The sequence below is a fragment of the Pantherophis guttatus genome, chromosome 6, assembly GCF_059756535.1.
Source record: "Pantherophis guttatus breed Tessera chromosome 6, ASM5975653v1, whole genome shotgun sequence".
Lineage (NCBI taxonomy): Eukaryota > Metazoa > Chordata > Lepidosauria > Squamata > Colubridae > Pantherophis > Pantherophis guttatus.
The window spans coordinates 27382428-27407765 of NC_142068.1; the positions used below are offsets into that span (position 1 = coordinate 27382428).

General features: G+C 35.9%; 1 long non-coding RNA gene across 1 annotated transcript; it reads right to left on the minus strand.

Moving 5' to 3' along the window:
* Window positions 1-19459: 19459 nt before the first annotated feature.
* Window positions 19460-25106, minus strand: LOC148113065 (uncharacterized). Its single transcript, XR_015728581.1, has 3 exons — window positions 25004-25106; window positions 24418-24511; window positions 19460-19629 (listed from the first exon to the last, which is right to left on the minus strand). It is a non-coding gene; the product is annotated as an uncharacterized LOC148113065 (long non-coding RNA).
* Between the last annotated feature and the right edge of the window lie 232 nt (window positions 25107-25338).

The following is a 25338-nucleotide window of genomic DNA, read 5'->3' on the forward strand; positions in this document are numbered from 1 at the left end:
CTGACAAGTCAGCTGATCAAGCATTTCATTTGATCTCAAAAGAAAAGTTAATGCTAGAGGCACTTTGTTAAATATTCACCAACCTTCGCTTGATAAAACATATTTTGCTTTGGTGATTACAGGGTGAGACAGTTCTTGATTATTAAAAACCTTTGCTTTTTCAGGGAAACTGTTTCTATATTAAAATCTTTAAGGATTGCAACACATTTTCTTCACTTTGCCCTGGAAATTGCCTTTGAATTGCAGAACTGAAATTATAAATTGCAAAGTTGCTGGAGAAAAAGTACAATTGCTGCATTTACAGAAGAGAAATGAATAGAAAAATTATGAGATTCAGATTAATAAAATAAAGATACCATCACACTGAGCAGTTTTCTTGGTTACAAAAGTGATTAGTTACTGCCTTCTTCTAGGCTGTTCTCTTGCCTTTAATAAATAATATTTAATATTTAATTAAAACATTACTTATTAAAATAAATTAATTATTCAAATATATTTAATAATATGTTTTAGGATATCCTCTGCATTCTGCTAACTAAGCAAGACTAGTTAAGAGCAAATGTACTTTGGTTGAATGATGATGATGATTCAAAGTTATGTGAAATCATCAGTAATAGTTCTTTAGCTGGTGTTGATCTTTATTCTTATTGACTTCTTCCCAAGAACCTAGGAAGTCAATATGTACTGGCATAGTATATGCATCAATTCAAGCAAAGTGCTTTTTGTGACTGACATAAATTTTGTCAGATGTACAGATTTTCTAAGTGCCACCCAAGGCTTTCTGGTATAGCACTTTAAAAAACCCACATATTAATAAAATTTGATTGAATCTTGATCAACATTATTACTAGTTTGCCCAACTGCCTGTCACTCTGTTTACATATTGGTTAAAATATTATAAACAAGAAAACAGCAAAAGATAAAAATGAAGGATAAAGATGCCAAGAATGACAAAACCCAATGAAAACAAAGAAATCTCTAAAGGAGATTCAGTGACCTTTCCCAAAAAGTCAAATCCTCAAAGACTTTTGAAACCCTAGTAGAATTGGATAAACCTCAGGGTGAATCTGAACTCTGAACATTGCTACAGAGAAGGCAGAATTCTGGATTCTGGAAATATGGCATTGTTTAGTCAAAGGAACCTGCCAGACAGGATTGGGCAGTTTCTATGGGAGACAAGTAGTCTCCTCCTCTATGATAGGTAAGGCTTTGAATCACACTAGGAAACAAGATGATAATTAGCTGATAACTAGTGCAGCTCACAAGGGAGGGGTGTTACATGGGCATACTGAGGCATGTCTATGCTGCTGCATTCTGGACCAGTTGAATCTTGCCAGTAATCTTGGCAAGATTTGCTAGTCGGCAACTCCAAATTGGCAACTCCAGCATCCCAACCAACAAATGCTCTGTCTTACACATTGGCAAAAAAACCTAGAGCACCAAATACAAGCTGGGTGGATACGACCTCGTAGACGACCTTCACTGTCAAGGACCTTGGAGTACTCATCTCAAACGATCTAAGCACCAGAGCTCATTGTAACAGCATTGCCAAAAAGACATTAAGAGTTGTTAACCTAATATTGTGAAGCTTCTTCTCTGGTAACATTGTACTGCAAACTAGGGCATACAAAACCTTTGCTAGACCAATTCTTGAATACATCTTGTCTGCCTGGAATCCACACTGTATATCAGACATTAATAGTCCAGAGGTATTTCACGAGGTGAGTACTCAACTCCTCTGCTCACAACAGAATACCTTATGCCACCAGGCTTAAAATTTTGGGCTTGGACAACCTAGAACTATGCTGCCTATGGTCTGACCTAAGCGTAGTACACAAAATTATCTGCTACAATGTCCTACCTGTCAACGACTACTTCAGCTTCAACCGCAATAATACACGAGCACACAATAGATTACAAACTCAAGGTAAACTGCTCCAAACTCGATTGCAGAAAATACTACTTCAGCAACAGAGTGGTCAATGCCTGAAATGCACTACCTGACTCTGTTGTTACATCCTCAAACCCCCATAACTTTAACCTTAAACTGTCTACTGTTGACCTCACCCCATTCCTAAGAAGTCTGTAAGGGGTGTGCATAAGCACACCAGCATGCCTACCGTCCCTGTCCCCATTTATTTGTCCCTATTTCCTGTGTTCATATCCATGTTTATACTTATACCTGTTATCTCATACATGTTTGACAAACTAACTAAATAAATAAAATAAATAAATCTTGCCAGTAGTCTTCAAGGGCAGCCTCATTGCAGTAGAAGGAATATGAGTGATTGTATGAAGTATCCCCTAATCTAGGAAAGGGTGCAACTAGCACACCAAATGAAGTCTACAAAGGCTTTTCTGGCCAAGTCTAGGACAACTTATCACGGACAACTCACTGCGACCAACTCATTGTGGGACAACTCACCCATGGGGCAATCCAATGCTCTATTAATCATTTTGTTCAGTTACTTATCATTGATGACCACATTTTTGTTGAAATTATTGTAACCTGTATATATGAATTGACTTTCTTTATTTTTTCATTATTGGCCACTGTTCTGTTGAAATTAATTTAACCATGGCTGCCATCTGCTCCTTAAGCAGAAGCTTTGAGTCCAGGGAGATCCTGAAATTGCACAACACCCTTGGATGGGTTAACTGATTTCTCTGTTCCTCACCAATTAAAAACACAACTGCAACCAAACACACACATGCACACACAGAAAGGTAAGAATTATTTTTTTTCGTCATGTATTTCAAATAAATAACTTAACAAAGAAGAATTTAAACATAGGCCAGATTATTTTGTTCTTCTTTGATCAAAAGCTTTTTAATAAAAGCATAATGAGAAAACATAAAATACAGACAAATTAAAGCAGATATTTGTGGAGAGTTCTTTGCTGACAGCAGTTTTGATGCCTTGAAAACCTGGTTATAAAGTAGTGACATTATTCGGTTGTTTATTCATGCCAGCTATATTAGCAGAAAACATTGAGCTATAGTGAACTTTACTCAGTTAACCCAATTTTCAGTTTAACTGGATTATTTATAAAAGAGCCTTGGTGGCACAGCAGACTAAAGTGCTGTTAAATAGCACCAACTGCCTGCAATTACTGCAAGTTCAAATGTCACCAGGCTCAAGGTTGACTCAGCCTTCCACTTGGGAGGGGGGGGGCTGAAAGCCCTACTAAGCAGGTATATACAAAAGTATGAAGGCTACTGCTTAATGCATTGTAAGACGCCCTGAGTCCCTGGAGAAGGGCGCCATATAAATTGAACCAATAATAAAATTGAACCAATATTTATTTTATTTATTTATTTATTAGATTTCTATACCGCCCTACTCCCGAAGGACTCAGGGCGGTGCACAGCCAAACAATAAAAACACATACAATACAAAATTTAAAAAATAGAATAAAATCAAATTAAATAATTTTGGCCCCGACAAATTTAAAACCCCAAACTTTTAAAACCAATTTAAAATTGAATATATAAATACTAAAAATATTTAAAATATTTAAAATATTTAAAATTTTAAAAATCTTTTATAAAAGAGGGGGAAAATTAGGCCAGGCCGGCCTGGTGAAATAGTAAGGTCTTTAAGGCGCGGCGGAAGGTGCGCAGATCCGGGATCCTCCGTATCTCTGGGGGGAGCTCGTTCCAGATAGTATAAATAAAAGGACAAATTCAGTTGGAAAGGACTTCTTGTTTGTGACTGATAATTAAAATAGAAAAAAAAATCTTGACAACTTGTCCAATCCAGTGCCTTTTTTTTTTTTTTTGAAAAGGCAGGTTGCATGGTATGCTGACAGTTACTGATTACAGTATATGCAATGAATGCAATTTCCTGCATTTGCACAACGCTTCAAAAATTAACCACTAAGTTTGGATTTGCATAACGTAGTTCCTAATTATTCATTCCAAATATTCCTTAATTAAATAAGGTGTCAGTACACAATATTGGAATGCTCCTTTCAAGAAGAAAATTTTGAGCCATTGACATCTCTGTATTTCATTTTTAATTGTGGCTTCATAGATTAAAATTAAAAGATTTCTTTAAATTGGCAAATGAGAGGACTTTCTTCCAAGGAAACTCCACAGACATTCAAAAAGATCTCATAACCAAAATAGTAAGAATACCTGCTGATAATGATCCCATGAATTGTGGGAGTAATGGTTAAATGAAAGTGTTGTGTTTCTTTGTTTGTTTTTTTTCGAAAAGGGCAGATTAATTAGTGAGAAATGAAATAATGTTAGCAAGCTCGTTTCTTCTTGGCAATGAATCCTAAAGGAAAATATTAAAATTAAATATGCAGATTGGTTTTTTCTAAAGCTTGAAGGCTGTGACTGAAGTATATACCACCTGCTGAACCACAGAGCAATTTGAATATATTGTACCCCCAATCTTAACATTCCCGAAACCCACACAGATCAAAAGGATCTGGTGGTCTTCCAGTGAGTTTTGGGATGAAAGCCATTGATTTCAAAATGAGTACATTTGCTGTATAGCCAGACAGCTGATAAATAAAACATTAATCTTACTGATATTTGCCTTGGGTTGATGCTGTTGCCCTGGCTGATATCTCTTTATGAAAAAGAAAGTTTAATACTCTACCTTTTAAAAAAATAGATATACCCAATTGAAGAAAAGCTGCTGAAATGCACTAAGACACAAACATGTATCTGCAGGTGTTGGAAGAATTTATAATGGGAAATGCTTCCTTTGTACTCAAAAATTCTAAAAAATTATTATCCCTAATTTAATAAAAAATCTCTCTCAACCACCAAGAGGCAGCATACTATCAGAAATAACCAGTTGTCCTACTTCATTAAATAGTCTGTCAACAACCTTGATAGTTTTAGATAGCTGGCTAAATCCCTGAACATAGAAGCTACCCTTGAACAGCAGTGGCTGTGCAGAAGAAAAGAATGAAATATGAACATCTTCCCCCAAGTTGTAATAGGAAATTTTTAAGGGTAGCAGGAAACCATCAAACATACACACAGATTTCTAGATGCAATGAATAGTTAGAGGGGAAGTGGTATAAAGTTTTTGATTTTATTTTATTGTTTTCTTCCAAAACAAGGAAAGCAAGGAAAACCTTGCTTTGGAAGAAAATTGGGCAATAAAATCTCAATTTTATTCAAACTCAATCTCAATTTTACTCAGTCTTTAATTTTAGATGGTATACCTATTGTTCCTTTATTGAACTTCTTTTCTTTTCAGTGTAGTGGTCCATCAGTTTTATTCTATGCTAAGGTATGTTGGTTCTTAATGAAGTCTACGATTATAAATAATCCTCATTTAATGACCACTTCTTCAGCAACAGTTTGAAATTACAACAGTGCTAAACGAGTGGCATTTATGACTGGTCCTAAAGTTCTGGCTGTTCCAGCACTCCCTAGGTGATAATCACCATTTGCAACCTTCCTGCTATCTTCCTACAAGCAAAGCCAATATGTTGCTTACACTCTGCCATGCTCAGCAGCAGCTATCCTAGCTATGGGGGACTCTCATAGCTGTTCCCCCTATGTCTTGGCAGTTGAACTCTGACAACACTTCAAAATGCCTAGATCTCTAGATTGACTAGCAGATATTCCTGTGTTTCTCAGCAAAAAAGGCAAGGGTTATTACCTTCTTTTGATTTTGCTCCTAAGAATATGCAAGATCATTCATTCGGGAGTGGACTGTTTATTTGATTTTTATCTCACCTTTAATATTTTATAAGTAACTTCAGCTTTCCATCTTTCATGCCTAAATTGGGAATAGAATTCACAGTCTCTTGGTTTCTAGACCAACATCTTAATCAGTACCTTAAATGTCCAGAAAAGCCTACAATATTCCATTCCCTTTCAGCACAAACCACCTCCAGTTCAGAGGATTTACTTCTGGAAGCTGTGAGGAACAGCATAGTCCAATAATGGCAAACCTTTTCAGCACCGAGTGCCCAAACCAGAATGTTGCTTGTCGATCAGAAAGGTTGGCAGTTCGGCGGTTTGAATCCCTAGTACAGGTCTCCTGCATGAGCAGGGGGTTGGAATAGATGACCTCCAAGGTTCCTTCCAACTCTGTTACTGTTACATTTGTGTGTGTGCATGCCAGAACCCCGGAAACTTGAAGTCCACCCGGTCTTCTGGTTTCCAGTGCGTCCATCCGCACCAGCCAATTGATCTTCAGGTTTCCAGGGCTCCAGCACACTAGAAACTAAAAGAGCAGCTGGCGACAAAATGCATATCCACAGAGAGGGCTCTGCATGCCACTTCTGGCACGCGGGCCATAGGTTTGCCATCACAGGCATAGTCTCTATAAGGAGCAGCATAATCCAGAGAAGGTTGCGATAAGATGTCTAACAGATCCTGTGAACATGGACACCAAAGCACAACCATTTTAGAAGGAAGCAGAGCTGTTACAGAAAAGCTTCCCTGATACCAGGGAAGAGGGAAAAAGCTGAGAAACTTGGAATAATCCTATCCATTAGTTACAATAGGGATTAATTAAAATGGATTAACTTTGGCAAGCTTTCAAAATTCTGTTACCTTATACTACCAGCAATACAGACAAGATTCTGCTATTGTAACTCTATAAGAAGAGTAGTTTTAGCATTCATCGCTTTGGTTTTCAAATCTGTTCTGTCTTAAAGAATTGACATCAATCTTGCAAGTCTGCAAGTACCCCTCGCCTCCATTGCCTTTATTTATAAGAGAACTTGGGAGGGTCAAATCTGCAACATTTTCTCAAATGATGTTTTTGTTTCAGACTTAGATTTCTTGGTCTTGGCTGGTTTCTTCTTGTCCCCAAAATTATTCTCACTGCCCATTATAGTAGATGGCATTGGAATAGTCCATTCTGGGTCTCATTTAATCATTTAATTCAGATATCCAAGATGACCCACAAATCCATCTCTATACAGGTAGTCCTCAATTTACGATCATAATTGAGACCAGAATTATGGGTGTAATTCATGCCAGTCATTAAGAGGATCATCACATAACTGACCTGATTTTATGATATTTTTTGATGTGGTCATTAAGCAAATAACCATGGTTGTTAAGTGAATGCTATGGTTGTTAAGCAAAGCCTTTGTCTGCAATGGGTGGTTTTTGTTTTTGAAAGAAACACCAATTGTCAGCAAAAAAAAAAAAAAACCATTGTAAATCATGATCATGTGGCTTGGGATGCTACAAAACTAATGCAAAGTGGTTGCCAAGCCAAACTCCCTGTGAACATTGGTCTGCACATACCCAGAATTCCATGTTTTAGAACAGACAATAGATGATGATTAGCATCTGAATTTTCTATAGAATATGTCCATATGGAAAAACTGATTTTTCAGGGGTAAGGCTAGTACAATCCATCACATTGGATAGATATCTCATTTGTAAATTAATAAAGTGTGGCAGCCTTGGCAATACAAAGACAGGGAAGAAGAATGTGGAATGTTGGAGCCAGGGGGCTGAATTTTACCGAGCAGGATAGAGTACAATTAAATATTTGTGCTTATGTTCATTAATCATACAAGCATAGAGTTGTAGAAGAACATTTAGGCTATAGAATCGAGTCCACTAATGAGTGCAGGAGTTCAAATGGAAGCATTCTCAAGAGATAGTATTATGCAGGGGTGAAATCCACCAGGTTCTGACAGGTTATGGAGAACCAGTAGCGGAAATTTTGAGTAGTTCAGAGAACCTGCAAATATCACCTCTGGCTGGCCCCAGAGTGGGGTGGGAATGGAGATTTTGTAGTATCGTTCCACTCAGGGGTGGGTTCTAAAAGTTTTTACTACTGGTTATGTGGGTGTGGCTTATTTTATGGGCATGGCTTGGTAGGGGGTAATGTGACTGGGTGGGTGTGGCCAATTTTTTTTTTTACTTTTAAAAGCATTTTTTCTATAACCTTAAGAGGTTGCAGAAAAAAATGCTTTGAAAAGCCTCTGCCGATCAGGCAACTCAACTGGGATCGTCAGAGGCTTTTCAAAGCATTTTTTTAACCACCTCTTCGGCCGAAGAGGTTGCAGAAAACAATGCTTTGAAAAGCCTCTGCCGATCCCAGTTCAGCCACGGGATCATCAGAGGCTTTTTTTAAACTTTTAAAAGTATTTTTTCAGCCGAAGCGGTTGTAGAAAAAATGATTTTAAAAGTTTTTTTTTAAAAAAAAAAAAAAGCCTCTGATGAGGTGGGCGGGATAAGTGAGTGGCGACCAGGCTGGGGGCATGGCCAGCCAAGTTATTACTGGTTCTCGGAACTATTACAAATTTTTACTACCAGTGCTTGCAAACCGGTGCGAACCGGGAGCAACCCACCACTGCTTCCACTGCCACACCCACCAAGCCATGCCCATCAAGCCACACCACGCCCACCAAGCCATGCCCACCAAGCCACGCCCACAGAACCGGTAGTAAAAGAATTTGAATTTCACCACTGGTATTATGACTTCTGCCTGAACACAGCCAATGAAAGACAACCCAGTCTTTGCATTGCAATTGGTTCCACTGCTTTTATATTAAGAATTTTTTTCCTCTAACATTTAATCAGAATTTTAGTTTCTCCAAATTAAGACCATTAGACTGTGGTCTGTACTCTGAGATGACAGAGAAGTTATCTTGACCTTCTATGATACTTTAGATAGCTGAACATTCTATATCCCTACTTAGTTATTTTTCACTGATCAGAGTGGGAAAAAGGGAAATGAAAAGGTGATAATTCACATAAAAATACAATTACTGGTTATTCTTAAACAAGTTGAACCGTCAGTCTTTAACTACATACAAAAGAAAGACTTCGCAGTGGTTACTGAGATATCTCATTAAAAAGAAGCAAAATATCCCATCCTATTCTAGCTACTCATGCAATTTTATCATGAGATAAACTTTTAATTTTTCATTATTAACTGAGAGAGAGATGTATAAAATAACACTCAAGTAAAGAACCAACAACAAAAGGAAACATGCAATTTCTGCTCCAGTTTAAGCTCTGGCTGGGGGATTCTGGGTGTTGAAGTCCACCCATCTTCAAGCTTCCAAGGTTAAGAAACACTGGTATAGACCATTCTTAAAGATAGATAGTTATCTATCTCTACCACAAACTTGGAACAAATTATGCTACTTCTTTGCCACGGGGTCAATGAGTTACTCTAATTTCAATCAAATGAAAAGATGTGGCTTTCACAAGAGTTTCTGGATCCTGGTCTTCCATCTGTTTTTCATTATTGAATTATGAGCTATATAAATGGAAACAAATGTCCTCCCCAGTGCTGCCCTCAGTTTCTATCTGCAAACAGCAATACGCTGCAGAACTAAAGATAAATAAGCATTCAGTTAGCATGTGGCATTTCTTCATGTAAAGCCTACAAGATTATGTAAGTTGTTTGTGCATGCCGAAGTATGAGCACAAAGGCCTCAGGGTAATTCAAAGGTTTTTAAGAACTACCGTCTTTTTCGGAGTATAAGACACATATTAGTTTTTGGGGAGGAAAATAAGAAAAAAAATTATTGCTCTGCCTACCAGCATCCATAGGTATTCATCTGGCTAGCATCCTTGCAGCAAACAGCAAACAGCCTGGTCAGCTTCAGCACATTATCGCAGCCTGATTCAGCATGAGCAGCTGATTGGCAGTTGGACCAGCTTCCCGGAATACCGCCAATCAGCTGTTCCAGGCTGTGGGGATAGCCACAGCACCTCGCCACCAATCGCCACCAATTGCTGCCTCCACACATCACATTTTCAGCCTCTGCACATTGCATATTTGGCCTCTGCATGCCCCATTTTTGGCGTCTGCATGTTGCATTTTCAGCCAGTTCCTGGCAGCAGGGATCAGAGGTGGCGGCGGGGATCCTCGTCGCCTGGAACTAGCCAAAAACGTGACATATGGACACCAAAAATGAGGCTTGTGGAGGCCAAAAATGCTAGGCATGGAGGCGGCAATTGGTGGCGATGTGCTGCAGAAATCCCTGCAGCCTGTGTCTAAAATGGAGTGTGTGGAGGCCAAAAATGCGACGCACGAAGCCGACAATGGCCGAAGGGTAGGGGCTGGTAGGTGGGTGGGGCTTCAGCAACATTCGGTGCATAAGATGCACAGACATTTCCACCAACTTTTTTTGGGGGGGAGTGCATTTTATAGTCTGAAAAATACAGCAGGTTAAATAAATTAGTATTTAATACTATCATTGAGAGTCTTTTCTTATTTCAGTAAGCCATTCCCCGTGCCCCCTCCCCCTTCCAGGCTTTTGAGATATACTTCTCAAATATGAATAAGTCCTGGATGGTCAAGTGAGGAAAAGATGGTTTAGCTAATTTCCTATTCAGCTGACATATCCTCTATATTTATTTGTTTGTTTGTTTGCTTGCTTGCTTGTTATTTATTTCTTAATTCCTTCATTCATTTATGTTTCAAGTGTGAAGTTTCAATTTGTCTGAAGTGTTATTACTATTGTAGACTCAATGTTGAAAATAAAATATAAGATGAAATGTAAAGGAAACCTTAAGAACATTTTTCAAACCTGGCTGAAGTCATTTGTGAAAAACAGATGCATTTTCAACCCAATTCATGTAATTTGGAAACAATTGTAATAAATTATAATTGATGTAAAGACACTAGCTAGTTTCAAAAGGCCCTTTTTAAAAGAATCTTGGTAAAATTTTGCATTTATGATCTATGAAAGCTGTGTTCTGATGTATCTGTTAAGTCTGAGCAAGCCATATTTCAAGAAAAGAAATAAAATATAACTAATTTGCTGCAAAGAAATTTAAGGATAAAGTATGCATATAGTCCTATTGCTTCCAAGAAAAATGGTTTCCAACTACATAGGACATTAAAGGCATATCTAGGGATTGGAGAAGTGGCAGGTAATCAGCTGTTCCAGGCTGCAGATTTTATCAAATGGCCTGAAATTTCTGATATTCACATCCCATGTATTTGAATGCCATAAACACTTTAAATCTATAATTTCCTTAAATTCCCAGCCAGAAATAATTCAGATTTTAATGAAGTATATTTTGTTGTTTGACAGGCTTATTATAATTAACAACCACACTGCAGATCGATACCATAGGATCTTCTTCATGCTGGAATAGTTTCATTGATTGAATAAAATAATAAAATATTTTTTAAAAATAATGACTTACCAAAACGTACATTTTTCTTCTACAGTGTATTTTTCAATAAAATATTTCCATACAGAATGCAGAATTTCATTTAGCTTTAGTAGGCTTCAACTTTTCCATTACCATGTTTTATCTAAGGGAGAAAAATATGTCTAAATAATAAATGAAACTTGCCATGGTGAATATTATTTCTTTCATCACAAAATCTGTTTTTTTTAATCATCCTGCAGTACAAAAAATTCAGTGAAATATGAAAATGTGAACAATTACAAACCATATTAGAGATGAAGAATAGATTCCCTGTTCTGATATATCCCCACTATCCCCAACAAGCAATGATTATTTCACTGCAGGTTTGTGAGATAAGGCAGGGGAAGCAAGCTTCAACAGAAGCCTATAAGAATGTCAATAAACAGATCCCACTCTTTATTTTCTCTTGAATTTGTGGTTTGGAGTGTATCAGCAGAAATTAAAGCTAGGAAATTCTTTGTTCAAATTCAGTTATATTTTATTTGAGTGAAAGACTCTAACAGATGCTCATACCCTTATCATCTTGCATTTGATTATCACAATCCGGATTGCATACCCCTGAAAGGCTGGACATGGAATCTGTTCAGAAGCTTCAGTTGATACAAAAAAACCCCTTTTCCCTCTTCTGACAGAAGAGATGCAGTGGTTTAGTGGCTAAGGCTCTGAGCTTGTCGATCAAAAGGTCAGCAGTTCAGTGGTTTGAATCCCTAGTGCTGCATAACGGGGTGAGCCCCCGTTACTTGTCCCAGCTTCTGCCAACCTAGCAGTTCAAAAGCATGTAAGAAATGCAAGTAGAAAAATAGGGACCACCTTTGGTGGGAAGGTAACAGCTTTCTGTGCACCGTTGGTGTTTAGTCATGCCAGCCATATGACCACGGAGACGTCTTTGGACAGTGCTGGCTTTTTGGCTTTGAAACAGAGATGAGCACCACTCCATAGAGTCGGAATGACTAGCACATATGTGCAAGGGGAACCTTTACCTTTACCTTCTGACAGATGAGACCATTATGACAAGATAACCTTGAAGTAACATTTACTCTTTCACATTATCTCAAGTAGATTTTTAACCAACTAGTCACATCGAGTCGTATCAATATTAATCTGAGATTTAAAAATTAATAAAATTAACCTCTGCCAATAAAGAAATCTTTTCAACTGTCTGTGTGTGGGTGGATGAATCCATATGAAATCCATTCTTTAAAAATATCCATGGAAACTTTGGAACTCACAGGAAATATTTTAGACTGATTCCAATTAATAGAAAGCTCTGAACGCTTATTGGTAGTGTTCATATCCATATATTTTTAGTAAAGAATGTTGTTATTGACAAATAAAGCATTAAATATCAGTTTCTAATAATGGCTTATATTCCACTCAGCCAGCAAACCTAATACTGTATCATATGCTGATGATGATCCATCCTAACCAACCAATCCTAACCCTTCCTGAGTTTCATTTTGCAGAGGATTTTGGAATGGACAGAAATTAGCAGGATTCTCTCATGTGGTAGCTCCTTAAATGTATCCCTTATGAATTCTTTAACCATGAAAGAATGCCTTTCCCAGGAGACTTTGCCCATATGGCCAAATCAAGTATTTAATCCCCTTAACCATATTTCCAGGGGGGTTAGACATTTGAAAAATCTGTCCATATATTCCTGAAAAGGTGCTAACACCTATGCGAATTTTGACATTTGTGAAATGGGAAAGAGAATGGAAGACAGAGAATCAAAAATCAAACACTTGCATTATCTGGTTTTGGGTTACTTTCAAAACTCTTGGTTTCACTATTATTATTGGCTTTTATGCAAACATATTTCTCGTGAAGTCATTAATTACCCATAACTGGTTTTACTGATTTCTTCCAGCTCCCATCTCATTCATATCAACACACAAGGAATCCTATGCTTATTCTTGGACTAGGAATGTGTCACAAGATTATCTCATAAGATATACTGTAATCCTCAAGAGGGGAAAAAAATCATCGGATGATTTAAGCAAATATTTTTTAATTGTAATCATTTTTCTGGAAAGGGAACAAACAAGCAAAATAGAGATAGGAAATATCAACAAGATCAGAGAAGTACAATTTATTGCTTGCTGAGATCTCAACTCTACTCCAATATTAGTCACAGACCTTGCAATTGTCTCCCATTGAAACATGTTAACAAGTTAATTGCAACTGTGTGCCATACCAAAACATCTTAGACAGCAAATTTGCATATTAACAAAATTTTCATCTGCCAAATTGCTGAAGACCATATTTCTTGGACCCACATATATAATATGATATATATTAGGACATCCTGGGTTCTTGGAAAAACTGGTTGTGTATAAAAGCCAACACCAATTAAAGGGCTGGCAGCTGTGATTTCACATTGTTGTGAACAGATAGTAATAATAATTTGACACCCTCCCCAGTGAAGCATTATCTTAGAGGGCTTGTATGCTGTGAGGAAAATAAAATTGGCATGGTAAGATTAGATGCAAGAAAGCTAGAACAGATGGAAGAAAATAAACTAAACAAGAAGACCAAATAATACCTGATTAAAGGAGGTGGGTTAGCCTGGTACTCATTGGCAAGAAATTTAACAACATACAGTAGGGATGAGAAACTGAAGATTGGTTAAAATCTGAGAAAACCTACTTGATAAGGAAAGATCCAAGAAAAGGAGCAGTTCTAGGCAACTTCAGGCCAATTACTTGCTTACCAACAACTTTAAAATTCTAACCGGGATGGTAGCTGATGTTGGTCCAACAGCTAGTTGACTAGTTGACAACAAGTTCTTCATCCATTCAGTGATGTTGACAAAATCTACATACTAATGAATATAAGTGAGCATGGAATGTTACAAGTACACCAGACAGTTGAAGTTGAAGACTTCAGTTGAAGACAAGAAAAGGGCATTGGAAGAATATCCATTGGAAGAACAGTGACAGAAATGGACTGAAGCTAGAAGGCTTTTTTTCACATTGCTGTGTATATAATAATTATAAATATAATAATTTATTTAATTTATATGCTGCCCCACTTCCAGTGACTCTAGGTGATGAAAAATCTGAAACCTACTAAAGATATTATCATTCAGTGGTATTTAGTGACAGCTAACTTGATTGGAGCAGTGAATGTTATATGCACTGAAGATCCATTTTAATTCTAAGAAGTGACAGCTCTTTAAATGTATGTAGCAAATTAATTTTGGTAAACATAATACATTTCTCCCTCAAATGCATGTTATTCATTGAAGCTCTTTAAGAACAAAATTAACTTTGTTTGTTGCAATGGCTTTGAGATAATCTAATCCTGTCTACCTAATCTTAATCACATTGATTGAAAAGTAGGAGACTATCAAAAATTCTTAACTGATCTTGGTAAAACAAAAAAGACTTTATTACAAGCAAACTTTTTTTGATTAAACATACAGTTCACATTGCATACCATACAGAAGCTATTACTACATGAACCCACTATATTAGTCTCAGTTCAAGTTGACAGCTCCAAAAGTGAATGGGAGCACATTTTTTTTCTTTTGTGGCACCTTGTTCTCTCTCTTACTCTCTTTCTGATGCTATTTTCTAAATAGTTATTTCTCTTTACATAGTAGGATGAGAGGAAGGGATATAACTTTTAACAGAGTAATTACTTGCAAAGAACCACTGAAATTTAACCAAGAACCACAGGGGTTTTTTTCACTACACACTTGTAGATCAGTGTTAATATTGTTGCAATAGAGTTAACTCCAACTGTTTCAGGTTCCTGATGTTCTCCAGGGAATGTTATGTAAGGGTTGATTCTATTCTTAATTTGAGCAAATCTGCTCAATTAAATTAAGATGAATTTGGATCATGTAGAAATCTGTTTTTCTATTGTAACAATTTCTCAAAGACTTAGGAACTTTGATTGAATCCAAATCTCTAATTGTGGAACTATTTTTAAAAATGTAAAAACTTCTAATGAACAAAAACAATGTTATGATTCCAGAACTGAATTTTTGCTATACGGACAGAAACCAGAAAAAATAAATCAACTCCTTTGATGTATTCTGTCCTGTTACAGAGAATTTGGGTCTAACTTTTAAGATGTTGTGTTGATATGTTAGTAAAGAATATTATCCCAAACTAGATTGAACTACCCAATTATAGACTTCAGGTTATGATTCTTAAAACACAAGATTTTATACAGAAGTTATTTAACTCAAGATCTAAATATCTGAAATCTATCACAAACTTACTAGTTGAGTAAATTCAAAAGATAAAACTCATGTAGTATTTAATCTCCTTCTTTCTGCCCTTCTTTCCATCCTTCCTTCCATTCAGTGTGGCTTACATGGGAATTTCTTAAGTGAAGATCACCTAATAGAGGCCTCTTTCAGATCACCTCATCAAAGGAGTGAGGTGGATTCTACCCAAAATACATTTTTTCTATATTAACCCCCCCTTCCCCCGGTAGGGTGTTCTCTCCCCAGAGAGGCTCAAGTGAGATCCACATTAGCATTATTTTGATGCCAGGCGAGGCCCTTTTTGTTTTCCCAAGCCTTTGATCTTATTTTTTAAATTGTCCTTTCTTTTTTGAGTGACTGCCATGCTGTTGCCTAATTGAAGTGATGAATTTATTTTAAATTTTATCATATATGTTTTTATTCAGACTGTATAGCTTAGTTGAAGTTTTTTTTTTTTAAAAAAAATAAATTTCTTGTTTGTCTCTGATGCAGCTTTTTCCACTGGAATACAAGAAAAGATTTCTCCACTGAGAAGCCTAATTTGAATGAAGAAAATTTATCTTTCCCTGAAATGATGTAGCCTGATTTCAGAGCTTGATTTCTGGAATCCATCTGGGGCAATATTTCTGATAAAACAGCATCCAAAAGAAATATATACTGAATACTCCAAGGTGGCATTGAGCCTATTACTAATCTGCACATTGCTTGTAAAAAAAATCCAGAAAGGAATATTCATCCTTGGTTGACCTAAATAAAATATTTCTTTTTTTCCCCAATGACACGTTTTAGCATGGAGTCTTTGAGGTTTAAAGGCAAATGTCACATCTCTGGGGAAGACTAGTTATTGTTTAGCAACTTATATTTCAAAGAATGGAATAGATGATCAATAGTATCAGCAAATTGTCACCTTTTGAAGAACACAGAAATGGGAGAAAAAAGAAAGAAAGAAGAAGCCAGAATGATTTGGAAACATCATAATCATTTCTGGACCGAGACAATGAAGCTCTTTGCCAAAACTGTCACTTTTCTTCAACGAAATTATCAAGATATTGCACTTCTAACTTCTAAGAGGTCCAAGAAAAAAACCTCTGCTTTTCTTCAGATGAAACCTCCATGGAATTCTATGTTAAAGCTCCAGGAAAGAACTACTCCTACCAGGCTTTCTACACTAGGAAGTATGGGCAATCATGGAAGTCTCAGTGTGATGGGAAAATGTATAACAGAAAAAGCAATTACCACATACACCCTTCTCTACTTCACAATAATACATTGGTTTTTATTGCCAATAATTTGAGCACGCAGGTGGCCTGATTTTTACTTTTATAGCAGTAAAATAATCCACACAACATTATTCTCAGGTTATGCATGGTAGGAATGAGTAATCCTATCATTTTCTTTTTCTCAAACTCAATTTCTTTATTTAAAAAAAAGCCACCACATTTGTGGAAATAAAATGTAAATGTAGGTTGAGAGTTCAATCCTAGGTAGTGGTGAGATATTTTTTCTCTAGGATGCAAAGAAAAAAAAGTCTGCTGTGAACTCTGCATGGCATCAGGAAGGGCATCCATCCAGTAAACTTTCAGCTTCATCCAGTTACTCCGATTTTACCCCAAATTACAAGGATGTAAAAAGGGAACTTTTATGTAGACTTGTATAGCCTAGAATGCTAATAATCTCTCTCTTTACCACAATAAAAAAGCATAATTTATGTATAAATATCCATTGTAGTCTAGATATTCCCTCTTAACTCATTTGTGCACTGCAGTGAGCATCCAAAAGTCAATGAAAGTATGCCTTGTTTTTAGGTATGAGCCATAATTATGCAACTCATATAACATCAAAGCAATGTCATATTCTCTTTAAATTATAAACATCTGCTAACTTTGCAATTCTTAAGGATCAAAAAGAATATGTTGTGTATGTTGCATACAGAGTATATTAATACAGAATCTTTCGTGACCCTATATGATCTTTCCATAAATTTGAAACGATTTACCAGTATTTCATTTTATTGGGAAATAACTCTAAGGTGAATTTAGCGCTAATTTCATGAAAATCATTTTTGCTTCTATGATCTGTCCACTAAGCTCAGCCTATAGATTTCCCAGCAATATGTGGAAAGTTATGGAGTTATTAATTCTTACAACAATAAATAACTTCAATTGCCACATGATGCAAAAGTAGAAGATGATTCAAATAAAACAACTTAAAGCCATCAACACTTTTCTGGTAGTATAGATGAATGGATTGATTTTTAAGGATGTTCCAGCTGTTTTGAGAGAAATATACAAGAACTGCATGATAAAAGGTCCAGAAAAAGATGCACAAGTCCTCCAAGTGTATTATTTATACTGACTAGGATAGTCCCAAACAGCTGGGTTATTAGCTTTTTATTAAAACTGTGTTGTCTTTGGCAGATAGTGTGTCAGATAACCATCTTAGTTCACAGGCTACACAAGGAGTCATTTTCATTTAAAACCAAGAAAGCCTGTGACCCATTGGGTCATCATTTGAGAGCCAGATAGTGTACTCTGATGTGACCAAAATAAATATTACATTTCAGGCTGACCATATTTTTTTTATCCAATGCTGGACTGTCCCATGATCATCTAACAAGAATGAATATCATAAAAATAATTGTAGTGTCAAAAAAAAAACCTTCAGTAATAACAACATTTATTTACTAAACAAATAAGCAGAAACATCACTGGCAGACAAAAAAAGCAGTGGGAGTAAGAATGACTTCCAACCCTTCCTTGCAGCGAGATAGGTGACAAACAAATTTAATAATAAATAAATAAATAAATTTCCTGCCAGCTTTCCCATTGTCTTTGCTTGTGAAAAGCTATCAGGGAACATTGGAAATCACTATCACATTACCATGGGGATGCTACAACTTTGCAAATCAAAGTGGTCTACTCTAAACAATTGTAATTATAATAATAATTGTGAAAATTTCAATTCCACAGGAATAATGGGTCCTGGATATTTTACAAACTCTTTAAGTTAGTGGGCTTTGGACACATTGATTCAAAGATTGTTGCACTATAATCCGGGCTAACTTGAGGGTACATAAATAGATAAATGAAGAAATGCAATGAGAGATTAGATATCTAGATATTTTTATGTAGCCTTTTAGGAAATAAAGTCCCTTTTAAGTGGTTCATAGAATAAAAGTATTTTATATTAAACACCAGGATTAATAAAAATCTGTTGCAGTAATAAAATAGGCATTTGCACTAAAATATCAAAAATTAAATAACTAATGCAGTCAAACTGTCCATAGACCTGGGGGAGGGGGGGATCAGAATTCAAGAAACCATAGAAAATATGGTCTTGAGATATTTATATTGGATTTACAGAGTTGCATTGCTACAACTCCAGAAAATAAAGAAAAACCTATCTAGTTTACACTCACCAATCTAGTTTTTCTCAGAGGAAAGTAAATAAGAAAGTCCATTTCACATATTAAAGAGAATGTAGAATTCTAGGAGATAAAAGCAGTCCTTCAGCCAACTTAGCTACAATGACGATGACTATGATAAAACAATAATGACAAAGATTATAATGTTTTTAGCAAGACAGAGTACAAAACAAAATGACCATAACACAATAACTGCAAATAAAAGTAAAGATGATCATGTTGCAGTTCTGGATACTGAAAAAGTCTGACAAAATTTATATGCAATTTATGTTTAGTAATCTAGCTAAAATTGGTTTTCCTAAAGAATGAATATTTGCAGTCCACATTTACATATATCTCCTGCATAGAAAATGAAAATTAATGGTATGCTTTCATCTGCTTTTCCCTGTTACAAAACCTGTAGGTGAAGATGCTTTGATTTTTGGTATTTGTTTGGTAATCCTGGCTTGTGCTTACTTGTGTCTTATATAATTCCTTTGAATAATATTCATGTTATGTGCTGATTACATGTTATTATACAGTATGTGTCTGTACATCATGCCTTGATTCCAACTTCGATACATTTGATAATTGTGTTTAGGACTGAGACAAGAGACATCAGAAAAATGAAGAATGTCAAGAACAGTATAAACAATATTAATATCAGACTACAAAGGGAGAATCTGGCATTATCTGCAAGGAGATTATTTCAATATTAATTACAATACGAATAAATGACAAATGTTCACAATGTGAGCAAATATTCAAGTGAACAACACCCTATCTGTAGAATCCGTAAGGTAGTGCCAAGTCAGCTAGCCATCAATCAGGAGCCTGAGGCTGTTGAATGAGAAAAAAATGATGCCATCCAGAAGCCCTAGGATCAAAAATAGGGAAGACTCAGTAGAGAAGGGAAAACATAATCAGTTCAAAGCATGATGATTTCCCTCTTGTCAAGGTTTAAGGGTTTTTTATGATCTTGTAGATTGATAGGAACTATAGTCTATCTCTCCATCCATCCATTCTCTGTCAGGCTAGCCCAAGAACAACCAAGTGCAATTTATCAGAGTTGAGTTCTTTATTTGTTTATATACAATAGACAGAATCTTGCCAGACTAAACTCTTAGTACTCTGATCCTAACAGATTTACAGTAATTCTCTCCTAATCTGGGAGATCCGAGGGAGTGGCTATCCTTACTCTCTTCCTCTGCTTCCTATGCAATTCTAGACTATTAATTGCTTTTTGTCTCACCACCACCCCTTTCTTAACTGTGCTTCCTCCTTCCTGGAAATTGCCACTTAACTGTAGTCTATCACACTAGCTCCCCCTCTACTGGCACTATCTGTCATATCACCTAAATCTATCTCTTATGCTTTCTCTTTAAAGTTGTATTGTACATCTTATTGCTGCAGTATTGACCCTGTCTCTGAAATAAATTATTTATATGTGCTCCCACTGGAATATTCGAATACTGATTCTGTGATTATAGAGAACTGCACAGCTTAATTCTAGAGCAAAATATCTAGTAGGTCATTTAGCATGGGTATAGTTTACCCATACTTCAGTGTGACAATGCAAGGCTGGAAACAAATTATGATTATTTTTTCCTATCATGCAGTTCCAGCAGCCTCTCCCAATCTGGTTTCTTCCAGTAAAATGACCAAAGAATCATCTGCCTTTATGCAGATGATAGCAATAGCATAGTAATGCCACAGTGTTTTCTAACCATATGTGGCTTTACTCTTTAGCAGAAGATGTGAACTAGTTAGTATCTAAATGATTGACTTGTTTTGACACAGAAAAGATCCATTAGATTGATTTAATTATAGGTCGATGTGTCAGTTATTGGCAGTACACAAAGTATGGTATGTCAAGTAAAATGATCTTTTGTTTCGGTGTTGCTAAAAACACTTGAAACAATTGTATTAGTAGAAAATTGTGTTTGTATGTTGGAGGAAAGATTTTTTTAAAAAAAATATTCTAAAAATGAAAACAGTAAAGTGGAAAATTGGCATTTAAAATGATTTCTTTGAAATCCACCAACATATGAATATTATGTCCTTCCCTTCCTACTAAATGGAAACTATATTCATGAAAAATTGTGATGGTTTTGGATAGGTTTGTAGTGTGTATGCATGTGCACCTCAGTATTTTTCACTGTATGAAACAACTATTTTTTTTTCCAGAGACAGATTTCTTTTTTGGCCTAGAAAAAAGGAAAACTGCTGGCTTTTGTTACAGTAAATTTATTTTGAAGACGGTTATAAAGTCTAGGTCATATAGACACCCACATCTTTCTATTTTATTAGCAACAGGGACAAATTAATTCCTCAGTAATCAAGATTTTGTTGTTTTGAGAGGTCTTTTATGTTAAGAATTATTTGACAAGAGGTAGAAAATATGGGAGAATAAATGCCTAAAACTGCATAAAATTCTGTATGTGTTTGTAAAGTGACCATTTGGTGGTACATTCAGAACTTTTATAAACTCCTTTCTTAGACCTGGCAGGCAGGCAAACAAACAAACAAGGAATCCAAATGGGGATAAAATTAGGTAAAGGAATAAGGCTGAAATGTCTGCCATAAAATATTTAAGCAGAACATTCTTAATGAGGAAAGCAGATAATATTAAGATGCTTAGAACATGAAAAGTTCAGAGGTGAAGTAGGACAACTTAGTGAGATGTTCTTACCATATAACTTCCCCTTGTTGTGATTGTGGTGCTGATATGCAAACTATTACACATATGGTGCAAGATTGCCCATGATGTGCATTCTCTAGTTCCCTAGAAGATCTGCATGAAGCATTGCCATAGGTAATCACCTGGGTAGCTGGATTGGACATCCAGTTATGAGGCCAGTGCCTTTCCCTTCACAGAAGTTTTACTTATCATGACATGGACTGTGTGTATATGTTTATTTCTCTTCTGTCATCATGCACTAAATAATGAAAGCCATATACAGTAGTTTATTGTACTGAAGAAATCAAAATACAAGATTGTGTTTACTCTATAGGCATCCAATCCTTTTTAAGTCCATAAAGGAATTCCTGAAAGCTTCTTTTTACTCACACAGCAACCTAGCTACCTACATGAACTATGGATATAGTTTTATGTACATGAAAGGTATAAATACTTCCTCCCCTCTATAATACTTGCTTTGCTTTGCTTTGCTTTGCTTTGCTTTGCTTTGCTTTGCTTTGCTTTGCTTTGCTTTGCTTTGCTTTGCTTTGCTTTGCTTTGCTTTGCTAGACAAAATTGACTTTTTCATGCAGATAACATTATGGGAAGTTGTTTGAATGTGGATGCACACTGCTCTGCTGTAGATGCAGCAGAGGTGGCTGTTCCATTATTATCAATTTGGTTACCAGTTTGGTCAGCAAAGATGTGGCGTTCTGAACAGAAAGTGTATCTTAGCCTTAATGAGGTTATGTCTGTCCATCAGATGAATCTTCCCATCGGAGTTGTAAATCGTGACAATCATAATACGGGTAGGTCACGTGACCAATCTGATTTTAAGACCTTTTTTTAAAGCAGTTGTTAAGTAAATGTGGCAGACATAAGTGCCACTACAGTCATTAATTGAACAAGGCAGTCATTAAGTTTGCTATGGGGAATGGTTTTGCCAAAAACCAAAAGTAAGTACCAGTTTTCAGTAAAACTGCCATAAAATGTGACTATGTAACAATTGGAGGCTGCAAACACTCATAAATGTGAGGTGTGAGTAGCCCCAAAGTATGTCCGTTGTAACTTTAAATGGTTGTTAAATGACTGATGGTAAATTGAGTATTATCTCTATATATATTAACCCTATATTGAATTTCAAAAAACAAAAACAAATAGGCAAGCAAAAAGAATTAAAAGGAAAAAAAGGAAAGAAGAAAGCAAGATAGAAGTACAGAAAATAAAAGGAACAAAAAATAAAGAAAGTAGAAATAACTCCTGACTTTCTTTGCTACAGATATAAATAAAAAATAAACCAAACTCTTATTCTAAAATTAACAATAGTCCACATTATTTCTATAATCCCATCTCTTCCTAATCCCCAATTCCAATAATCAAATTATAAAGTCACAATTTCCTTTCTTTCATTTTCCTGCAAAAAAAAAAAAAAACCAAACAAAACCAAAATAGTTTCCTAGTAGAAATAAAAATGGTCAAAGTTTTTTTCTTTAATCAAAGATGTCAATTTTGTCATTTCTGCCAATTCTATCACCTTAACTTTAATCTCAGGTTTAATCTCAGTCTTGAACCATGTCATATCAGGATCGTACCAAAAGCAGCCCAAGAAGCTCTATCTTCTGAAGTAATGAGGGAAGGATATTTTGTTATTTCTTTCTGTGTATGTTTTCCCACTTTCTTCAGAGGTACCAGCACCAGCAGAGGGACTTTATTCACCAAGTTACTGTGGGGATACTGTGGGGATCCTCAGAGAAGCACAATGGGAGGTGGTCACAATAGTTATCATTTCAGTTTAACTCTTCCTCAGAACAACATTAGATGATGTTCAGCAAGCATAGGCAAAGCACTTTGTAACTGCACCAAAGTAGCTGCTCGAGTAGATGTTTGAGGGAACAGCAGATCAGAGCTAGGCCCAATTCGTCTTCTGTCAGCTGGATGAAATGGCTATTCCAGAATGCCCATTCAAGTCTTTTGATATGAACATTTTCCATGATGATTATGATTCAAAGAGTTTTTCTGAGGGAAGATTCATAAACTCACGGGAGTTTTACAAATGAAAAGGGAGATAGCTTCTGCTTCTACATCAGCTTCCATTGGGATGTCAGTCTGTAATATTAAGCGATCCTAGTTGATGATGCAAATTAGTAGAAAAAAGGAGATTTATAATGAACTGAAGATACCAATATTGTTAACATCTCTTATCAGACTTGCTGGTTGTAGCTGCTGGAAAGTATAATTCAGTTACATTTGAAGGGTTATAGTTTCCCCATCTCTGCTTACTACATCATTTTGAAGCTTGCCAAGTTTAGCATTCTTTTTATACTAGAAATGGCCTACTAGGTACTTCCCACAAACACACCGCATATGCAATGTTTATTAACATTATTTACTTTCATTGATTGCATCTTGCAGTAGGAACTCACTGCCATTAAATTCAGCTCTGCTAGCTAATAGTTGTTGGTAAATTGCCTAATCATTTGAAAAGCTCTTATCCCATATCAAGGCTGCAGATTCCATAGGTCAGAATTATGCTTTGAGTAAAGAAAAGATTTTGCCCTTTCTCATTAATCTCTGCCTTTTAATTAATTTTGTACCATTAAGTCAGGTCTCAACTCTTAGCAACAACATAGATAGATTTTGTCCATAATCTGTTTCTAACCTAGTCTTTCAGATTATTGCTTATTCTTATTTTATATTTAATAAGCAAGAATAAGCAATAGCCTGAAAATATTTTGCTAAATAATGTATGTTTAGGAATTATTGGAATGGTAGAAAATGAACCATTCAATCCTATTTATTACGAACACTTTCTGATCATCATTCCATGTATCTTACTAATTAGCAAGATGTGACAAGCGTTCATTATTTCTTATAATCCCTCTCTCCCACAATTCTTATATAAATAGTCCTGCAAGTGATTAAACTGTGAGGAATACATAGGATAAACTCAGTCTAACACACATGTGTTTTTAAGATGGTACTAACCTGACAACTTTCCATACAGTCAATCCAACAGGATCTACATAGCTCAATGCTTTTGCAGCATCAGCAATATTTTCTGCCAGTTCTCTAACCACCACTGAAAGAAATCAGAAAAGAGAACATGTTCTGCCATCATAGCCAGGAAAATAAATGAGTTATCAGTAATATCATTCAGCTTCCTTGGCTAGTGCATTAAATCTGAAATAAGTTGTGATTAATAAACTACAGCTGAAACCGAATTGCGCTTACTTATGCCAGGGGGTCTGTAAAGAATTCTACTGACTTGGCACTTCAACAGTCACATCCCAGCAAATCGGGAGCTGTTGGAAAATATTTAACTATTGATAGGTAGAGAATCTTCTTAAGTGCAGCAACTATTCTTACAATTGTGGATGGCTATTTTGGAAGAATGAAAAAAGGAACAACCTGTGGACAAGCAAGGTTGCTGATTTTTAAAAACAAATCCATATGAAATAGATACAATTCTAAGGACAATGAGTCATAAATACTGCTAGAGTTCTAAGATGTAATTGTTTCTATCAAATATATCATCCTGTATAAAATGAATAATAAATCTTGCAGATTTTACCTTTTTTCCAGAAAACCGACCTTGCTTCTTTAATATAGCTTTTCACAGGGAAATAAAAATGCAGTTTTCTAATTAAGATTGGTTTTGGAATAGTACTAAAGCATATGTTCACTCCAACAATCCTCCCCCTGTCTCTCATTGAATACCAGATAGCATTAGCTATGACATCTTGTTATACTGGCAATGCTAGATTGTGAAATAAAGAGACATTAGAGACAGCTTTATTAGAAATGGCAACTCTTGGATTTCTTATCCTAGATTTTTACTGGTGCAGGCAATTGATAATACATTACCATAGACAATAGACAATCCTTTCTAGTCAGATCCAATCAGGC